Source organism: Lemur catta, chromosome 1 (genome assembly GCF_020740605.2).
Source record: "Lemur catta isolate mLemCat1 chromosome 1, mLemCat1.pri, whole genome shotgun sequence".
NCBI lineage: Eukaryota > Metazoa > Chordata > Mammalia > Primates > Lemuridae > Lemur > Lemur catta.
The window spans coordinates 185,580,474-185,600,984 of NC_059128.1; the positions used below are offsets into that span (position 1 = coordinate 185,580,474).

General features: G+C 42.5%; 1 protein-coding gene across 1 annotated transcript in view; it reads left to right on the forward strand.

Annotated features, from left to right (window-relative positions):
• The first annotated feature begins 6,397 nt into the window (after positions 1-6,397).
• KCNAB1 (potassium voltage-gated channel subfamily A regulatory beta subunit 1) overlaps positions 6,398-20,511 on the forward strand; it is a 351,971-nt gene continuing 337,857 nt past the window's right edge. Inside the window, exon 1 of the mRNA XM_045539527.1 lies at positions 6,398-6,453. The gene's annotated coding sequence lies outside the window, so the exon portion shown is untranslated. The remainder of the gene's footprint in view (positions 6,454-20,511) is intronic.

Sequence of the window (20,511 nt, forward strand, 5' to 3'; positions counted from 1 at the left end):
AACAGAGTCTTGCTCTGTTGCCCGGGCTAGAGTGCCGTGGCATCAGCCTAGCTCACAGCAACCTCAAACTCCTGGGCTTAAGCAATCCTGCTGCCTCAGCCTCCTGAGTAGCTGGGACTACAGGCATGCGCTAGCATGCCTGGCTAATTTTTTCTATATATATTTTAGTTGTCCAGATCATTTCTTTCTATTTTTAGTAGAGACGGGGGTCTCGCTCTTGCTCAGGCTGGTCTTGAACTCCTGACCTCAAGCGATCCTCCCACCGCGGCCTCCCAGAGTGCTAGGATTACAGGCGTGAGCCACCACGCCAGGCCTCGTATTTCTAATATATACATAGATATGTGCATTATAGCCTTGCTGTAGGAAAAATTAGCATGCTTATTGGTAACCAGGTCTATAGGTCTCTTCCTTGGCCATAATTCCTTTGGGAATTCTTCCAAGCCAGGCCAGTGCAGACTGGGATAAAGGGGAAGGTGTTCTCAGCATCCTGGAAGCATGTGTCAGTGTTGACTCAACAGCATGTGAGCACAATACTATCCTGATCTCAAACCTTCCATGGCTTAATGTTACTTGAAAAGAGAGCCCAGCATTTAAACAATGGAACTGAGGCCTCATCTCCCACCCTTCCCACCCTCCTCACCCACCTCTTCTCGCCCACCTCTCCTCCAAAGCAGTCTATGCTCTAACTGCCACATTTTAAAGTATTTCTGGCCACATGGTGCACTTTTGCACATCTGGACCCCACTGGCCATTTCCTTTGCTTTAGCTTTAGAGTAAAGGCCACATTTTGGCATCTTTTGGTAACTTTTGCAGAAAGAGCAAGAGAATCACACCCAAAGTAGTGAGGACAGTTTTTGCTGTGAATACCAGAGCTCTACTCAAAGATGCTTTCTGGCTGTGGATGTGCATCATCATGTAATAAATGCAGAACTACAGTTAAATCCCAAGGGCCAGCTCTGCTCTCAAGCCCTTTATGGGTCAAGGAAGAGAACAGTAGACCTGGTCACCAATAAGTATGCTCATTTTTTCTACAGCAAGGCTATAGTGCACATATCTATTGTATATATTAGAAATACAACACATCGTACATTAGAGAGGAGCTGTTTTTATGCTACAGAGCAAGATTATATAATAGATGAACAGTGGGGATAAGGAAGAGAGATCAAAGTGAGAGTGAGGTGAAGATGCTACCTTTGGGAGCCAGGGAGGAAGAGCTGAGGCTGGCTTAATGGGGCTCTCTGTTGGTCATGTGCTGTAACCCCATGCACTATAACATGCTGTCCCCTCCCCTATCTTACTAGGACTGTTGTATTGTAGTCCCAGAGAAAATCTGGCCTAAAAGGAGGGAAGAAGGATTGCCTAGAAAAGCCAATGAATGATAAACAGAGACGTTCAAGATTAGACTTGCTCGATTGCAAACTTCTGAAAAAACTCCCTCCACCTTCCCCACCCCTCGCCTTTATGACTGACGTTATCTTCCCTCAACCTCCACCCCTTCCCCAGACTGGGTTTGGGAGCTCTCCTTGCTGCTCACCTCCACCTGGCTCACATCCCACTCCTCTGTAATCTTTATTGCTCTCTCCTCCCCTCCACCGAGAGCTCCCCAAGAGCAAAGGTGATGTTTTATGCATTGCTTTGTTGACACAACGCACACATACTGTATTTAGTTGTGGTCTCACCGTGTACAACTAGACCCCAAGGCAGCTCTAGCAAAGGTGAAGAGAGGATGGCAGTGACAAGAAGAATGATACCTCTGGATGGTTCCCAGGGTGGAGGCAGACATCTCATGGCATCACCTGCAGAGCACTAGTGAGCACACTTGTGAACAAGAGCAGAAGACAAAGTTCCTGTAAATAATTGGAATAGGAAACATGCTCTGACCTGTGGTCTGGTGTCCCTTGTCCAAATTCACTTGGCTGGTTCCATCACCCCTCCACTCCAGCCGTGGGAACATAGCCCCATCCTCCTAGCCCACCAGCTCCGGCCTCAGTCTTTACTTGTAGGTTGAGACAATGTTTAGACGACTGCGACGTGTCCGTGAATCCAGGATACAGTGTTCAACAAGTCACCTCCTTAGCCAAGAAAAATTGAAAACTATGCTGTAAAAGTGGTATATTCTAAGAATAACAGCAATCTCATGGGCCCGGTATCTTAGAGAACGAGCTAATAATGCATGGAATTCAGGTCTCACCAGTCTACACAGGAAGGGCTGTCACCTGTGTAGAATGTCTAGCTCAAGTACTTTTTAAGACTTGCAGAATATCAGACGTAGAAGAACGGTAAGCATGGTATTTTGTGCACAATCAATACTTCCTAGAGATTAATGATTTATTTGCTTTAATTTTAGTCTCCAAAGAGCCGCCTTTCCCCTCATCAATCCATTTTCACCCCAGCAGCCAAAGCCCTGAGCCTCAAGGGAGAAATAAAAGAGTGTAAAGAAAAGGCCAGAAAAGCTAGAAAAGGAAGCATGCAGTAGGATGGAGTTAAGGAGTTTCCAAGTAAAGTCGGACCTCTGGTTCCATCACTTGCCTTAGCCACTAGTTAAATCTGACTGTGTGAGCCATGCAAGTGTTTCCTTCAGGGCTGAGAACACCTGAAAGGTGCAGTGGGAATTCCTTCCAAGAAGGAAACAGGTGCACTGGAAAAGCACCTAGAGATTGCCTAACTCTGAGCCAATAAGAAAACTAAGGGATCGGAGAGGTCAAGACCCGCTCATGGTCACAGTTATTGATGCACACTGCACAGGTGTGGGCGAAGCCTGCCTGCCACCTGGAACTGTGTCAGCTTCCCTCTGTGACTTCTGCGTCCCAAGGCCTCCTGCACCCCAGCAGCAGAACGTGGCTGGAAGCACCTCTCTCATCGGATGGCCTTGTCACTTTTTCCTACATTGTGCTGACCCTGTGATTGTGTAATACTTAAAGATTCTAAAAAGAATGTGATAAGTATCATTCCTGAGACACAGAAAGGCAGCAAGAAAGACAGTAACTGCTCTCTGCAGCTGCTCAGAGGCATTTTTTACAGTCTTATCACATTGAGCTTAAAACTTAATTTTTATCTTAATTTGTATTGACAACTAAAGGGACTCACGGTTCCCATATTATATATAGTGTCCACCCTTCACCTTTAAACTGGGAACTTTTATGACGCTGGCCAACTGTTAGAACTTTATGAAAAGAAACTTCAGTATCCGACAAATATTAGCTTTCTCATTTCTCGCTCCCCTCCTCGGCATAGCTCCACACTCAGAGGGCAGAGAAGGAGGGGGGTGCATGGAAGAGGGCTCATGTCTCGTGTTTTATGAGCTGCTTTTCCAGTGCACCTGTTTCCTTCTTGGAAGGAATTCCCACTGCACCTTTCAGGTGTTCTCAGCCCTGAAGGAAACATTTGCACGGCTCACACAGTCAGATTTAACTAGTGGCTAAGGCAAGTGATGGAACCAGAGGTCTGACTTTACTTGGAAACTCCTTAACTCCATCCTACTGCATGCTTCCTTTTCTAGTTTTTCTGGCCTTTTCTTTACAGTCTTTTATTTCTCCCTTGAGGCTCAGGGCTTTGGCTGTTGAGGTGAAAGTGGATTGATGAGGGAAAACATAGCTATTTGGAAATTAAAATTAAAGCAAGCAAATCATTAATCTCTGTGAAGCATTGATTGTGCACAAAATACCACGCTTATTGTAATGGAGGTTACAAGCTTGTATCAGATACAGTCTCTCTTCTCAAAGACCTTAGAGTCTAGGTGCGAGTTAACACGTACCCCTGCAGGCAGAGATATCTAATATCCTGGGACAGTATATTATGTCTGTGTTTCTCAAAGTAGGTACAAGTACCACTGACTGGTGGCCAAGAAGATGATTTGAGTTGGTACGCAGATAGGGCACCAATCCTGTTCACGTGGGCTCCAAGCTCATGACCAACTCAGCTCCCAAAGGCCCCACCTCCTAATACCATCACACTGGGGCTAGGATTTACACATATAAATTTTGGGGGGACACAAACACTCAGTTCATAACACTAAATAGATTTATTTCAGTAAAAAGGCAATTTAATTCCAAATAAATAAATAATGGTATGGGATATACAAAAATATGGCAGAAATCATAAGGGATTTGCAAATGTTTGTGAAACAGTTTACAAGTATCAAATGGGTACTTTAGATTTAAATTGCAGGTGGCATTTCCAGGAATGACTATATACCAGAGGCTGGGTGGCCAGGGAAGTATTCCTAGGGGAGGAGAGCTTTAAGGGGGCAGTTGAGCATGTGTGGGGAGAATTCATGTGAGAAAAGATGGGGGGTGGGTGAGGGGTGAGGGTGCAAAGCCTGTGGCCTGAATGAAATGTTTATGCCCAAGAGTCACGCCTGGACGAGAGTCACAGCTGGAGTCACATGGTGGGAAGACCTTTATGTGAGGAGTCTCTTTGCTTTTTTTTTTTTTTTTTTAAGAAAACTTTTTATTTTGAGATAATTGCTGATTCACGTGCAGAAACAATAGACACATTCTATATACCATCCATCCAGTTTTTCCAAGGGATAATACCTTGCATAATTGTAGTTCAATAACACAACTAGGAAATTGATGATGACATAAGCCACCAACCTTATCCAGATCTTACCAGTATTACATGCACTCATCTGTGTGTGTATTTAGTTCCATGCAATTTCATCACATGTGTATATTGGTGTGACCACCACCATGATCAAGGCACAGTTCTTGGAACTATAACCGTTCATTACAAGAATCCCTCGTCTACCCTTTTATAGTCACAGCCACCTTCTTCCCTTTCATCTTCCCTAACTCATGGCAACCACTAATCTGTTGCCCATCTCCATAATTTTGTCAATTCAAGATTGTTATATAAATGGAATTATACAGAATGAAACCTTTTGGTATTGGCTTTTTTCCCCCCACTCAGCATAAGTCCCTTGAGATCCTTTAAACTTGTTGCTTTTATCAATAGTTCATTCCTTTTCATTACTGAGTGGTATTCTATGGCCTGGGGGCACCACATTACCCACTGTGGAAAATTTGGGTTGTTTCCAGTTTTTAGCTATTATGAATAAAGATGTTATGAATATTTGTGTGCTGGTTTTTGTGTGAGCATAAATTTTCATTTTGGGGGGGTTAAATACCCAAGAGTGTGACTGCTGTGTCATATGGTAAGTTTGATATGTTTAATTTTATAAGAAACTGCCATACTCTTTTCCGGAGTGGGTGTACCATTTCACATTTCCACCAATAATTTATGAGGGGTCCAGTTTCTCTGCATCTTTGCCAGCATTTGGTGTTACCACTATTTTTATTTTAGCTATTCAGATAGGTAAATAGTGATATCTCATTATGGATTTCATTTGTATTTTCCTAATGGATAATGATCTTTTGATGCACTTATTTGATATCTTTGTATCCTCTTCAGTGAAATGTATGTTCATATCTTTTGCCCATTTGCTGATTGGATTGTTTTTGTTTTTATTGTTGAGTTTTGGGAGTTCTTTATCTGTTCTAGATATAAGTCCTTTGTCAGATATGTGGTTTGCAAATATTTTCTGCCAGTCTGTAATTTGTTTTGTCATCTTCTTCACAGGGTATTTTCTAGAGCAGAAGTTGTTAACATTGATGAGATTTAATTTGTTAGTTTTTCCTTTTATGGATTGTGCTTTTGGTGTTGAGTCTAATAATTCTTCACTTAGCTCTAGGTCCTGAAGATTTTCTTCTGTTTTTACTTAGAAGTTTCATAGTTTTACATTTTACATTTAAGTTCATGATGCATTTTGAGTTAATTGTTGTATAAATATAAGGTTTAAGTCAAGGGTTCATTTATTTTTATTTGTTTTTGTTTTGTTTTGCTTTGTTTACGGATGTCCAATTGTTCCAGCACTATTTGTTGAAAAGATAATTTTCGTCCATAGAATTGCTCTTGCATGTTTGTCAAAAATAGTTGGCCACATTTGTGTGGGCCCTTTGCTTTTCACAACCACCTTATTGATATTTCCTATCATTTGACAGCGTCTGAAAAAGAAAGAGGTTAATGAACATTTCACCCAAATGAATCATGCCACTTTTATGGAAAATTATTTAATTATGAAATGGTTGATAATTTAGAGAGGTCTCATTACACACTTATGAATCATCTCCAAGGCCTAAGGTCCTTATGAAAACAGAAGATTTGGCCCATATCCCACTAAAATATTTCCTTTTACCTAAATAGAAAGACATGGGAAAAAGCGCCCATATTTTTTTCCCAGGGCCAATACATAGTTGCTTACGTCTGACTTTGAGAATTTTTAAGGGAGAGCAGTCATTGGCTTCTGACAGGCTCTTTTATGCACAGGCCTGGGCAGAGACATGTAACTTTGCTGGAGATTTAGGAGCCTGCTGTCCTACAAAAATGATAAGAGGGATCTAAAGAAAACAAGCCGATCCTTCTGAGGGACACACTGAAGCCAGATAACCCAAGGTAATCACAGCAAGATACAGCCAGTCTTAAAGCTAAGTACTGTGCAAATTAGCTTTGCTTCCTTGGGTTTTTGAAACATGCATCTATATAAACCTGCCTGCGCAGACATCCCTAGCCCCAAGCTGGGTCTGCCAAAATCCAGTGAATCGGCTTTAAAATGTAGACGGCACCTAGCAGTGCCCAAGACTCAGCCCAAGGCAGCCTGTGGGCCTGTTAGGCCCAGTGGAGCAGCGGAACAGAAATATTTGGAAACGTTTTTACGTGTCCATGGAATTTCGTTGCAGGAAACCACCAAGGCAGAGACGGGCATGGCATACAGGTACTGCTGATTGCAATGTTTCATCCAACCAGGGCACTGCGCCGAAGTCAAAGATTGTTATTAAAGAGATAAGGATTGAAATAGCAAGACAAAACACTATAAGGAAAAGAAAAATAAATGTGATAAGCCCTCTTCTTAAATCTTTAAGAGATCTTTAAGTTGACTTTCTCTTTGCTTAAAGAGTTATAGAAAAGATAGTCAAGTTCCTTGTGGAAGGTCCTAACCATGTGCTGTCAGTAGAATTATCTTTGGCTCTAAGTAGGTAGGTAATTTAGCAGGTCAAAATGAAGAAAGGGGACTCTATTCTTCTCAAGGGAATTTATAAGTTAAGAGTAGAATTATTTTTAATGCTGGCTGGACTTTGAGACTGTTATTTTCTTCTAAGCCTGAATCAAATGGTTGGTGCTAATGACTAATAAAGTAGTTCAAGTTCTTCTTGAAATGACAGCACTTTTTTATCAATGTAACCCAAGATAAATTACTGGTTGTAAGCCAACCTTCCAATACCATTATTTATTCTGTGAAAGATTAATGAAAGGGAGAAATTTTTTCCTGGGATAGGGTTGGATATGTAATATTCGTAAATTGCCCTAAAATGGAAAGCATCATTCTTTTTCAGAGCAATTACTGTTCAAACATTCTATAAGATACACCTGTGCTTAGCTAAATTGCCCAGCAGCACCTGATCTAGTGTTTCCTTGACCAATGCCTGGAGTTTTAAAAACATCCCAGAAGCTCAGTAAAAGCTGTTCAGAAGGACATGGGTCCTGAAAACTGAAACAAAACAAAACAAAACAAAACAATTTGGCATTTGTAAAGAATGGTTGTCCTAGCTCAGTCAAAACATCTGCTTCACAGAGTGAGATTGTTTTTCATGAACAAGATGTCCCCAATGATTTCATTTTCCATAATCGAAAGGTCTATTTCAGTGTAGTAGCTACTGCTCTAATTTATCAGCTAATTTTATTAATAAAGCAAATTGCAGTGCTATGGCTCCTCTCTGGAGAGCAAAGTATTTTACACAGACCCTTTATATAAGAAAGAGCTGGCGCACTAGAGGAATGAACTCCTGTAGATTTATAGGGAGCACAGAACAGCCTACCCCATCATGCTTTAGAAGAGGAGCCCCGAAAGAATCTAACCACCTTGCCAAGATAACTTGTGGCTGTGCATCCTGGGAGGGAGGAGACACCACTATCCCTCACCCACCTTCTTTCCTTAATGTCTGTCTGCCACGGGAAGGAGCTTACTTCCCTCTCTGCCTGTGTTGTCTTACTCTCTTCTCCATGCTTCCTTGACCCTCAGTGGTGGAAGTGATGGTGCCGTGTGAATGCAGGTCAGGTAAAGGGGAAGACGGACTGTTTCACTCAAAAAAACCAAAAAACCAAAACTGCCTCCATGTCTTTGACACATAGTATTACCATGAACTCTTGCATAAACCTTCAGAGGCCACGCGTCTCTCTCTCTCAAGTCCTAGTTTGAGTATCAGTTACAGATCTGTGCTGTGTGCCAATGTTCAGATGAAGATATGTTCTAGGACAGTGCTTTTCAAAGGATTATGGAGCAGGGGAACACTTTCTTTAAACAGATGAGAGCAAAGATGCCTCAGTTGAAGGTGGGGGCCTGGAGCCCAGCTGCTCTGGGGGAGCAGTCATCCCCCAGCTTGTTCCTGAGGCTCCTCTGTGGATCCCATACTCCTCAGGGGTTGAGAGTCGAGGTCTGAGGTGACTCCTCATAATGCCTTGGTAGCAAGGCCCTGCAACCTTTGCTCTGAGACCTTGGGGATGCCAGGTCCTGCTCATGGAGGCAGGCTGTTGGACCGATACGTACGCTTGTCTCACCAGTGAGAAATGGGACTTAAGAAAATGTCATTCCTAAATCAGAATTTGAGTAGAGAAAAGCACAGTTAAATTGATCATTGGCCCCAAGAAATAGCCATCATACTATGATGAACTTGCTGTGCTCTGACATGTTCCTCCTTTACCTGCTCCCCAAATTTCCATAGTACTTTGTTTATTCTTCCTTCAAGACACTTACTATATACCCTTATTTAAGACATTCTCCTTCAAGCATTTGGGAGGGATTTTCAGGGAAGAGAACCAGGGTCCTCTTGGTTCCCCTCAACTTTCTTTTGAATTTGATTTCTTATAAACATAGTTGGGGTTAGGAGAGAAGGCAACTGTCATATTCTTACTTCTTTATTCTGATTTTGTCTCTAGGAAAAAGTGGGTAGAGAGGGAACCATAGCTATGTTATAAGACTTTTGTTCAACCTTGTCTTTTCTATTTTCTTCTTTTTGTGTAGTGGAAAGAGAAGGGGCTTTGGAGTTAAGCAGACCACAGTTCAAATTCCAGCCCTGCTGGTTTTTGAACTGTGTGACATTGAGCCAGCCATGACACATAAATGCCAAACACATAGTAGGTGCTCACTGAATGTAGGTTCTTTTTCCACTTACTCTATAGCATCTCTCCATCAGTCTAAGGGGGGAGGGTGTTAAAAACATTTAGCTGAAACATAAATAGTTAAGAGAATATTCTCAGAAGGAAAAGAAGGAATAAAACAATCTGCAGTAATTTACAATCTGTGTAGGTTTCCATGCTGAGCTGTAGAATTCTGAGAGGTCTGGAAGAGCTGGGTAAGCTGTTTTCTCTTCCTAATTTGGTCAGATGCCACTGCAGACTTTAGCCCAATACCAGCTGCTTGGGTCCCTCAGTCATCTGTGAGAGAGCACTATGTTGTGTTTCCATGGAGACTTGGTTTTATTTCTAACTACAGTTGACCAGAAGAGGAAAAAAAGCAGTAAATATGCAAACACATGTATCAATTGAAAAGAAACTGGAGGAAATTGAACATGGTGTAAAAAGTGCCAAGTTGCTATGCAGACCCTTCTATTGACTTAAAAATTTCACCAAAAACAGAAGTTTTAAATTTATTTTATTAGTGACCATAAAATAGTCACCTAAGAGAGTTTTTAAGTCATTTCTATGAGGCTGCACTCTAATTGTCTCTATTACATAGCATTGAACTCTGAGCCACTAGACAGTAAACATGAACCAGAGCCAAGATTAAAGTACACCAAGAGGTAGTTTTATGAACAAAGCACAAAAATATCTAAACTGAGTTAGGATGTAGCAAATACTTAGCTTTGAAGCAATTTTATATTAATAACATTGGCAGGAGGAACTCGAGCAGACATAAAATGAAGTTTTTATCGAGGGGCAACACTTTTCCTGTAAAAGGCCAAATAGTAAATACGTTTGGTTTGAGATCCACATCTGCCTCTGTCACAACTACTAAATTCTACTGTTGTAGGGTGAAAGCAGCCATTGATGATATGCAAATGAGTGGGCATGCCTGTGTTCCAATAAAACTTTATTTATAGACACTGAAATTTGAATTTTACATAATTTTCATATATCACAAATTATCTTCTTTTTTTCCCCCCAAACCATTAAAACATGTAAAAATCATTCTTAGCTTGTGGACCATACAGAAACAGGTGGCAGGCTGGATTTGGCCAGCAGGCTATAGTTTGCTGACCCCTGGGCTAGAATACAAAGATTTCAGTTGCACAGGTTATTTATTTATTTGTTTGTGTTTGTTTATTTTTAAATTTCCTTGTTCCCAGAAGTAAAGATCTCAAATGCATATTCTTCAGAAAGATAAAAAGAAAATAAAAACAAGAAGACAAATATTGAGGCCAAGAAAGACCAGAAGCAGGAAGGGGTGACAGAGCCGGGGTGAGGGAGCATATTAGGTGCAAACCAACTCGGTTACATGAGGGAGACGTGGATTTGCCTCTGTGCTTCCCAGCAGCACCAAGCTGTGAGGAGGAAAATGGGACCCTTTACAATATCACAGGGTCCTTGAGGTAGAGACAAGCTAGTTGCTCCGTAATGGCACACCTCTTCCTGATCTGAAGGTCAGAGAGAGATTTTTCTTTTGGTTCTTCTTCTTTGTGTAATGAATAACATTCTCATGGTATCCTTATAGCAAACACAGCAGTGAGGTTCCTAAGGCTCCTTCTTATGGAGCCCCTAATATTACCAGGTGGCATCGGATCAATAATGTCAGCAAAGGCAACTGGGTGGATAGTAGAAGAAATGACATTGGTTCAGTAGAAACCACCCCAATCACTTTGGGCTTATATATGCTGAAAATTCCCCAGTGATGATGATACAGACTTCCCTCTCCCTCCCTCTCTCTCTCTCTCTCTCTCTCTCTCTCTCTCCCTCTCTCTCCTCTCTCTCTCTCTCTCTCCTCTCTCTCTCTCTCTCTCCTCTCTCTCTCTCTCTCTCTCTCGTTTTTACAATGACAGCTTGTTCAGGTTCATGGAATGAAACAATTGTTTCTCAAAAAAGTGTTATTTGCCAACCAAGGATAAAATTTCTTATAGCCTTGAGCTATAGGCAATTGAGAGGGCAATAAAAGAAGAAAGGGAGAAGTAGGGGAAGTCTTGGAATTATTGGTATGGGACAGACATCTTGGAGATAATCTGCTCCAATTCCTGGTCTTTCAGCTGAAGAGAATCGAGGCTCAGAGATGTTGAGTGATGAGCCTGAAGTTGCATTTCCAGCTAGCAAGAAAGCTGGGACGAGAAGCCCTGTCCCTTAGGTCCTAGTTCAATGCTTTCTCCACGCTCTCCACATTTATTCCCAGATCCTCAACCCCCATCCTTGCCAACACATGCACACACACACACAGACACACACAGACACCACACACACACACACACACACACACACACAGACACACATAGACACCACACACACACACACACACACACACACACACACACCGGCCTCCCGGACATGCCACAGAGCCAGGCTCGTTCACTGTCTTGCTCTCCCTGCTTCCCCAGGCTCCCCTCTTGCTGCTGTGCTCTGTGACCTGCTTCAGTCCTGCTGCTCTGCACACTGACCCTCCACCCCCTGCCCCAGCCACTGAGGCTCCACTCAGGATTACCCTCCCTACTAGACACATCCCCTTCCCCCCAGCAAATCCGGCCCACGGTTCTCCTTTCTCTCTCACAGCATGAACCAGTCTTTGCTCCATATAGGCTGTAGATTGTCAGGGGTGTGTGTGTGTGTGTATCTTATTCACACAATTATGCTGCCATCACCTTGACGGCAAGGACTAGAACTTCCAATATTTTACAACCCTTCAATGCATATGTGTTACTTGATTGAGGTGCATCCATTCAGAAGTTGGGGAGCAGAGAGACACCAAGAGCAAGCAGAAACTTGCTCCAGTCTCGTATTGTATCCTATAGAAATACGTTCATCAACCTCAGCTTCCCCATATGTAAAATGGGCTTCATTCAATGCATATCACAATGGTATTGTAAGAAATACATGCAGTCACATATGCGAAAACGCTTACCTCCCTGCCTGCCAGAGGGGGAGCCTGAGAGTTAGTTCCCTTGCTCCATTTCCTTTTTAACTAGTCGTAGGGATCTATCACTTTAGCCTTTAGAGTTTGAAAGGAAAAGTGTGTGATCTATCTAAAAAAGTCAAAAGGACAGAAAACAAACACCTACAAATAGAATCTTGCACAATTCTGAGCATATCACATCCTTCCACATTTACTTTTACCCACTCTTTGCTTTTCTTATTGGAATAGATCCTTAGGCTCTACTAAGAAAGTGGGCTTTTTTCCTCTTTCTTTTCTCCTCACACATGGGCTTCTATTCAATCAAAAAGGCTCCAGAAAGCATTAGAAAAAATTCCTCTTCAAATGATGTAATATGAAGATAGCTTTTATCAACCTCTTAACATTGTGTCTAGAACAAAAATATTTGAGACAGAATGAAATTAGAAGAGCCAAAACTCTCACCAGTTTGTGGTACCCCTGCTATCAGCTTGCTCCAGTGCCTGAGCACTTCCTTAGACTGGAGACGTCAGTCATTAGAGGCTTCTGTTGAAGGGGCCACACTAATCTAACCCACTAGACGGCATAGCAAGAAGGAAGCAGGATGTAGGCCAGGCCTGACTTAAGACAAGAGAAGATGGGAAGAAAACTTCTAAGCTAGATGGAGGGAAAAGCTTGGGAGTCAGAGTGCAGCACAGTGATATAGTCTGCACGAAACAGGAGAGAAGGAGTTGAAGAAAAGGGGAAGGAAAACTAGAGAGAAACCTCACTTGTCTAACAGCTTTTCTTAAAGATGTTGGGACAAAGAGTTTGAAGGACTTTGTTAACAAATAGAGTTTTCATTGGCCTCTAAATGAAAATTGTGAAGATAAGTAGTAACTATTTCATGCTGAACACATTTCCCTGGGTCCTGTCATAGTGAGACATGGCGTCCCGGCAGGAGGCTTTGAAGACAAGCTTCCTACCCCTCTAATCTTCTGCTTCCTTAGCTACAAAATGAAAATAAAAGACCCTTTCTCACAGGATGATACCATCCATGCAAAGAGGCACATAGTGGGCATCTCAGAAAGGCTACTCCTCTTGCCCTTTCTACTTTTCATAATATGACAGGGTCAATACAGCGTGGAAGTTGAAAATTTTGTTCCTCAATTGAACTCACCACCCTCCCAGGCCTCTTCCCAAACACCCTTGCACCATGCGTTCCTTTCCTTTGACCTGCCTTTCTTGTTTTTAAAATTTCAGAGTATTACAGGGGTACAATTGCTTTGGTTACAGCAATTGCCTTTGCACTGCCAGAGTCAGAGCCACGGGCGTGCCCATCCCAGACGGTGTGCACCGCACCTGTTAGGTGTGAGTTGCCTTTTTCGTGGGATGCTTGGCACACCCAGACCTGCTTGAAGAGTAGCTACGGCCATGACTCTAAAAATCAGTAGCCTGGAAAAAATGCTACCTGTGCAGGGGGTTGTATTAAAAAATGCTTAAGTGATTTATTTTATTTTTTTAAAATGATTTATTTTAGACTAGCCTCATTTTGGTAAGTCTCAGAGCCTGTGCTAATGTGCTCTGAGCCCTCTGGCTGTGTCTGTCCTTGCATCAACATTTCTGGCGGAACGTGGATGACATGGAGATGGCTTGGGCTCAGAACCCACGCGATTGCTGGAAACCTGAATCAGCTGCTGGTGAAGGGCTGAGTGGCCACAGTGAAAGGGCCTACTTGGAGCAGAATATATTTATTTCCTGTTGAATGTAACAGAAGTTCTAAAATAAGTGTGTTTTAGAAGTGTCAGTTTAGATAGAAAATGCTTAATATTTAAGCAAGAGTGAGAGATGAGTCCTGCTTGGACTTAAAATATTATTTAAGGGTCAGATATTCAATCTGTTTTGACATTTCGACTTGTGGCTTTGCAGGGTAAAAGTTGCTTTGTTTATGTATGTACCGTAGTGAAAACATTGGCAATTCAGGGTTTGAGGCCATGCTGGGTTACATGAACCCATGTTTTCTCATATAGAATTTTTCAACAGAGGTTTTATCTGAAAAAAAATAAGCATTTTGAAATCGATTTTCCTGACCAAGGAGCAACTATAGGCCAAATCAGGGGTCCTCAACTCATGGTGAGTTGTATAATTATTACATTATATTTTACAATGTAATAATAGAAATAAACTGCACAATAAATGTAATGCGCTTGAATCATCCTTAAACCACCTCCCCCTACCTCCCCGGTCCGTAGAAAAATTGTCTTCCATGAAAATGATCCCTGGTGCCAAAAAGTTTGGGGACCGCTGGGCCAAGTAATGTTTCCACCGAAGAGAAAAACTATTCCTGAACTTCCTTGCAGTTCCTGCAAGTGCCACTAGAATGCGCTATTTAATAAACGAAAGGAAGCTCCTTCGTTCCCTAAGATGGAGCCAAAAGGGAACTTTTATCCAGACAATCCCAGAACAGAACTTAAATTTAAACCTATATATTTCCCTTGATTGTGACAATGGAAAATTTTCTATCTTGAGAAAAAAATAAGAAGTTATGGGCAACATAGCCCTGAGGTTCTGTGAAGCCCAGATACTGTATCAGGCCTTTGCTATTATAACCTAACCCTAATATTTTATAAAGCAATTTCCCATGTCCGGGAATTTCCTAGCATGGGTAGTTCCAGGCCGCATTGTAGAATTCTGGGCACAGCTGGTGGAGAAAAGAAATGCAGACATCTCATCCTCCGGCCTTCTTTCGGAGAATGTTCTATTGGTGTCTTTGCCCTATCTCATGTGTGGGCAACTTGTTACACAGTTAAGATAGAGCAGATATCTGGAAGGTGTGTCCTGTCTGGATTGCTTGGGAGAAGACCAGCTCAAAGCCTGCCAATGTTCTCAGAACCATGGCCCTGTAGGTCTAGCTCATGACCAATTTAGGATGTGGCCTTCCTCCTCTGTATCCACTGTTCATTTTCACTTGTGAAGGATCGCCTCTCCATCCCTACAGTGTTTGGCCCTCATCCAGTGATTCCTCTGTCTGTCCTTAGCTAGTTTTCAACTGATTTTCCCTATGTTTTCAAATATGGGTACTTTTAAATAGAGTGCAAAATATATCATGTCCAAAGAAATGAATCTCTAATGGTGGGAGTTCAGGTAGTGAGGAGCTATTTTCAGACAAACTATCTAGTTCTCAAGGCCAGAATTATTTTAAAATATTTTATTTGAAAATAATTTCACAAATATGGAAAAGTTTAAGAATAGTATAAAGAACATCTCTAGACCTATTACCACTTAACTTATTGTAAGCATTTCCCTCCGTTTGTTTTAACCTTTGCTCATGTTCTCACATACTCACTCCTGGCACCCCACCTTCCCATTTATTTTTCCACACTTTAGAGACTAACTTGTATACATCATGGCCCTTTACCCCTCAATATCTTCTAAGAGTTAGGATATTGTCCTATATATCCCTAGTATAATCCCCAACTTTGGTAAAATTTACATTAATAAGATACTTATTAATTTACCTTATTAACTTACCATATGTATTCCAGTTTTGTCAGTTTTGTCAGCCAACACAATAATGCCCTTTGTGGCATTTTTTTTAATCCAGTAGTACAGCATCTAGTATTGGATTGCACATAGTATTTTGTTGTCTCCTTCAATCTGGAGCAGTTTAGGAGAAATTAATTTTAGTACAAGGAGGTCAGAGGAAAGAGGGCTATGACTAATTGCCAGTCAGCATCGAGTTGGGCGGTGGCCCTGTGTTGTCACACAATTGCTGTGCTTGTACGAAGAAGGTCTCCTGGGTGCTGCTACCATTTCTGTGTCAATGACTGCATTTTCCGTAGCTACCCAACAAGGACCACTGCATTTTCATCTAGAACTTCAGGTCCAAGGCAGAAGTGGATCTCAAAGGCATACTGACTTTATTGGCCTACATACCTTCAGTCATCTGTGTTCGTGTGCTCAGCCAAGGTCCTGGTGGTGCGTGTGCTGAGATAGAGTCACCGGGAACTACGTGGAGTAAGGCCCTTTGAGCACTGACAGGCGGGGCAGGAGGGTCTGGGAGGAACACAGACACCATTACCTCAGGACTGTCCAGACCCTAAGTCAGGTGCCCATAACTGAGCTGGGCCAGGGAACTGCCCCCAAAGGCTGGAGTGGCAGCCAAGGGAGGGGCCTGTTATGAGCTGGTTCAGAGAAGTCGAGAGTGTGCATTCCAGCTACAGGTCCTGCTGAGCCTACTGTGGGAGGGGTGGGAGCTTCCAGAAAGATGCACATTCTCAATGGGCTAGATGGACTATTTCTAGACAAACGATTTTGATCCAATTGTCTTTTTTTTTTTTTAGACAGAGTCTCATTCTCTTGCCTGAGCTAGAGTGCCATGGCGTCAGCCTAGCTCACAGCAACCTCAAACTCCTGGGCTCAAGCAATCCTGCCTCAGCCTACCGAGTAGCTGGGACTACAGGCACGTGCCACCATGCCCAGCTAATTTTTTCTATTTTTAGTTTTTTGGCTAATTTCTTTCTATTTTTAGTAGAGACGGGGGGGTGGGGGGGGATCTTGCTCTTGCTCAGGCTGATCTCGAACTCCTGACCTCGAGAAATCCTCCCGCCTCAGCCTCCCGGAGTGCTAGGATTACAGGTGTGAGTCACCACACCTGGCCCCAATTGTCTTTAGTCATTGTCTCCTCCATGATATTCCTCTTAATTTGCTAAGGCGGTACGAGATGGAAGCCTTAACAATTGTGAAGTGTGGGAGTAGAATGTGTAGCTCATTAAGTGCCTAAGCTCTTGCTTTAGCATTTAAAGGATCTGTAACAAACCTGCTTTTGGAATTTCACAGCACTGTATAACTCTACATGTAGTAACAACACATGCATTTAGAAGCTGCTTATGGCTTTAAGACAGAGCTATGATTCCTTCCTGAGATGACCATTGTATAAGACTGGCACCTGTGTATGTAACTTCCCAAAAGGTTAACCCTCACTGTAACTTCCTTGTAAGATTCATTAAATTAGCAGCTCCTTCCTTTACCCTCTTTTCTTGGCACTCTTATTTGTTTATTTCTGTATTGTCTGTCCCTCCCACTGGAGTGTGAATTCCAGGAGGGCAGGGATTTTCTCTGTATGGTTAATTGCTACATTCCCAGAATCTGATGTCTAGTGTAGACATCAATAAATATTTGCTGAATAAATGAAATATTAAGCAAGAGTATTACAGGTAAGTCTTCATTGTTTGCTGGAAGACAATCTTCTGGATTATCAGGCACAGGGCATTACTCCACCACGCTCCCTGTCTGTAGTCTCTCTGCCACTTACTTCCTAACTTTCTTTACTAAAAAATCCAAGGTGTCCTTATTTGAGATGGTGGTACTTGGGGACATTGTTCTCATAGGAAATAGGTCCTTAAATCTTGAATTTTAAGATGCTTCGAAGTTGCCATAGCCTACTTAGCATAACGTCGTAGCCCACTTTATTTTTGTTTCTCCTCAGATCTCCATCGTGTTTCACTTTTCATTCACTCATTTACTTCAGTTGTTCATTGAGTTTGTGACAGCTAATTTTATATGTAAACCTGACTGGGCCACAGGGTGCCTAGACATTTGGTCAAACATTGTTCTGGGCGTGTTTGAGAGGGTGTTTTTGGCTGAGATTATCATATGAGTTGGTAGACTGAGTAAAGCAGATTGCCCTCCCCAGTGTAGGTGGGCATCACCCAATCAGCTGAAGGCCTGAGTAGGATAAAAAGGCTGACCCTTCCATGAGCTGGAGAGAATTCCTCCTGCCTGACTGATTGAACTGGGACATCAGTCTTTTCTGTCTTCAGACTTGGACTGAAAGATCAGACCTTCTTGGATCTCAAGTCTATCAGCTTTCGGACTCACACTCACACCACTGGCTGGTTCTTAGACCTTCACACTCAGACTGGAATTATACTATTGGCTTTCCTGGGTCTTCAGCTTGCCACCTGAAAATCTTGGGAGTTCTCAGGCTCCATAATCATGTGAGCCAATTCTTTGCCTATCTATAGATCTACCTACCACCTTGGTTGTGTTTCTCTGGAGAGCCCTAATATAGGTTTTTCACTGTACTTTCTTGCAGAAAGTACCCTGCTGTGTCACCATTCAGCCCTATGTATAGTGGGGTCCTGGGGTTACCTTGACCAGAATGAGACACTCCTGACTTTCACTCAGCGTGTATTCCTACTTCTGCGCAGATGTGGCTCTTCCCGAGGGAGGTTCTGGCTGATGACAGCCTGTCTGAGACCACTGTACAGGTGGTGCAGGTGTCTAACATGCTCCTGTCACAGAGCCAGGGCCTCTCCTCTCCACCCCTTCCCACCACCAGCTCTTCCTCCCCTTGCCACCCCTTGCCCATCAACCCCATTGGCTAGTCCTCTTTAAGCAGACTCTTTTTCTCATCATTGTCCATTTGCATCCTATTACAAGAGGGTCATCATCTCATTACAACAACCAGGTGTCATATTCTGAAACATAAAGGACAAGCATGGAGGGTCAGCCCTCCTGTTGGGATTCCTAGCTGACCTGTCATCCTAAATAAATACTCTAGAGGATTTTCTTTCCACTCAGTAATTGTAGATGATTATGGATTCTGGTTAGACTTTCTTGTTCTTGGTACAGGTCACTTCAGGGGGGTTAATTACCTGTAAGAGCCTGGGGAGACTCAGTGACAGTGGACAGAGTCCAGCTATCTTCTTTCTGCCCCTTCCTCACAATCAGCTCCTGTCTAAGGGCCTTCCATTTATAACCCCATATTCACCACTTCTTGATTTCTGGATTCCTGTCTGGGTTAAACATCTTCCTTATTATGTCTCATGACTGTTCCATTTAAATTGTTGGGTGATCCAATACACATTCTCTTAGGAGACGGTAAGTCAGATTCAGGTAGCCAAATCTACTAATGCATATTTTGTGATACTCTTTTTGTCAAGTTATTTTGTATGATCACTAATCAGTTCTTGCTGTTTTGGTACAATATATATATTTTACCAAATCATATAGCTATTTCCTTCCCTACCCACACAAATTCATTCCTTCATTCAAGCTCTTCACTGAGTACTTACCTTGTGTTATGCTTGATTCTAGGCATTGAGGATACAGCAGTGAACATGTAGGCTAAGTTCTCTGCTTTCTTGAGGATTTCATTCTAGTGGAGGTGAAGCAGACAATAAAGAAAATAAATAAATAAAATATATAATACTTCAGAAAGGATAATCCTCTGGAGAAACACAAAGCACAGAAGGAGGATGAGTATGTGTAATAAGGGATGGTTGCAGGTTTAGCCGATGAAGGCCTCACTGAGAAAACAGCATTTGAATAAACACCTGAAGGAAGTGAAAAAAAGACAATCATACAGGTTTCTGGGGGAAGAGTATTATAGACAGAGGGAACAGCACATGCAAAGGTCTAGAGTGAAAGTCTGTAAGGGAGAAACATCAAGGAAGCCAGAGTGACAGGAGCAGAGTGAATGAATGGTAGAATAGCAGGCAATGACGTCAAGAAGGTAAAGGTGAGCACTGCAAGTTCGGGGGTTCCGAAGACCACTCTCAGTTTCAGTAATTCACTAGAAGGACTCATAGACTCAGCAAAGCATTATACCCAGAGTTATGGGTTACATACAGATTAAAATTAGCATCAGGAAGGGGTACCTAGGGTGGAGTCCAAGCATGGAACTTCCACTTGTCCTCTCCCAGTGTAGTTGTGTGGATAGTGCTTATTTATTCCAGCAACAAAGCATGACAATGTGCATGGAGTACTGCCAACCAGGAGAGCTTACCTGAGCCTTGGTGTCCAGAGTTTTTATTGGGGTTTGGTCATGTAGGTGTGGCTGACTGCCAGTGTGGCTGACCTTAGTCTCCAGCCCCTCTGGAGGTTGAGCTGATAAGATATGGTCCAAGGCCCCCTCCATAAATTAAATACTTAGTGTAGGCAATATGGTACAGCCTAAGGCCCCCAGATAAACAAAGACACTCTTATTGGGTAGGGAATTCTGAGAACTTAGAGGTTAACTCCCAGGAGCTGAGCGCAAGGGATCAGATCTTTCTTTGGGCAAGGTTAATCCTTCACTGCACAAAAGCCAAATTATGCAGGGCTTTGTAAGCCATTTTTAAAGACATTGGCTTCTAGAATAAGTGAGATGGGAGCCTTTGTGAATATTGGTCAGGGAAGTGACATGATTTGAATTACTTTTTAACAGGATCATTGGGATACTAAGTTGGAAAATAGGGTGAAAGGCAGAAGCAGGGTTACTGGTTAGGAAGTCACTGAAAGGGCTCAGATGAGAGGTAACACAGCTTGCAGCAGACTGGAAATGGTGAGAAGTAGTGGGATACTGGATCTATCTTAAAAGTAGAATCAAGAGGATTTGTAAAAAA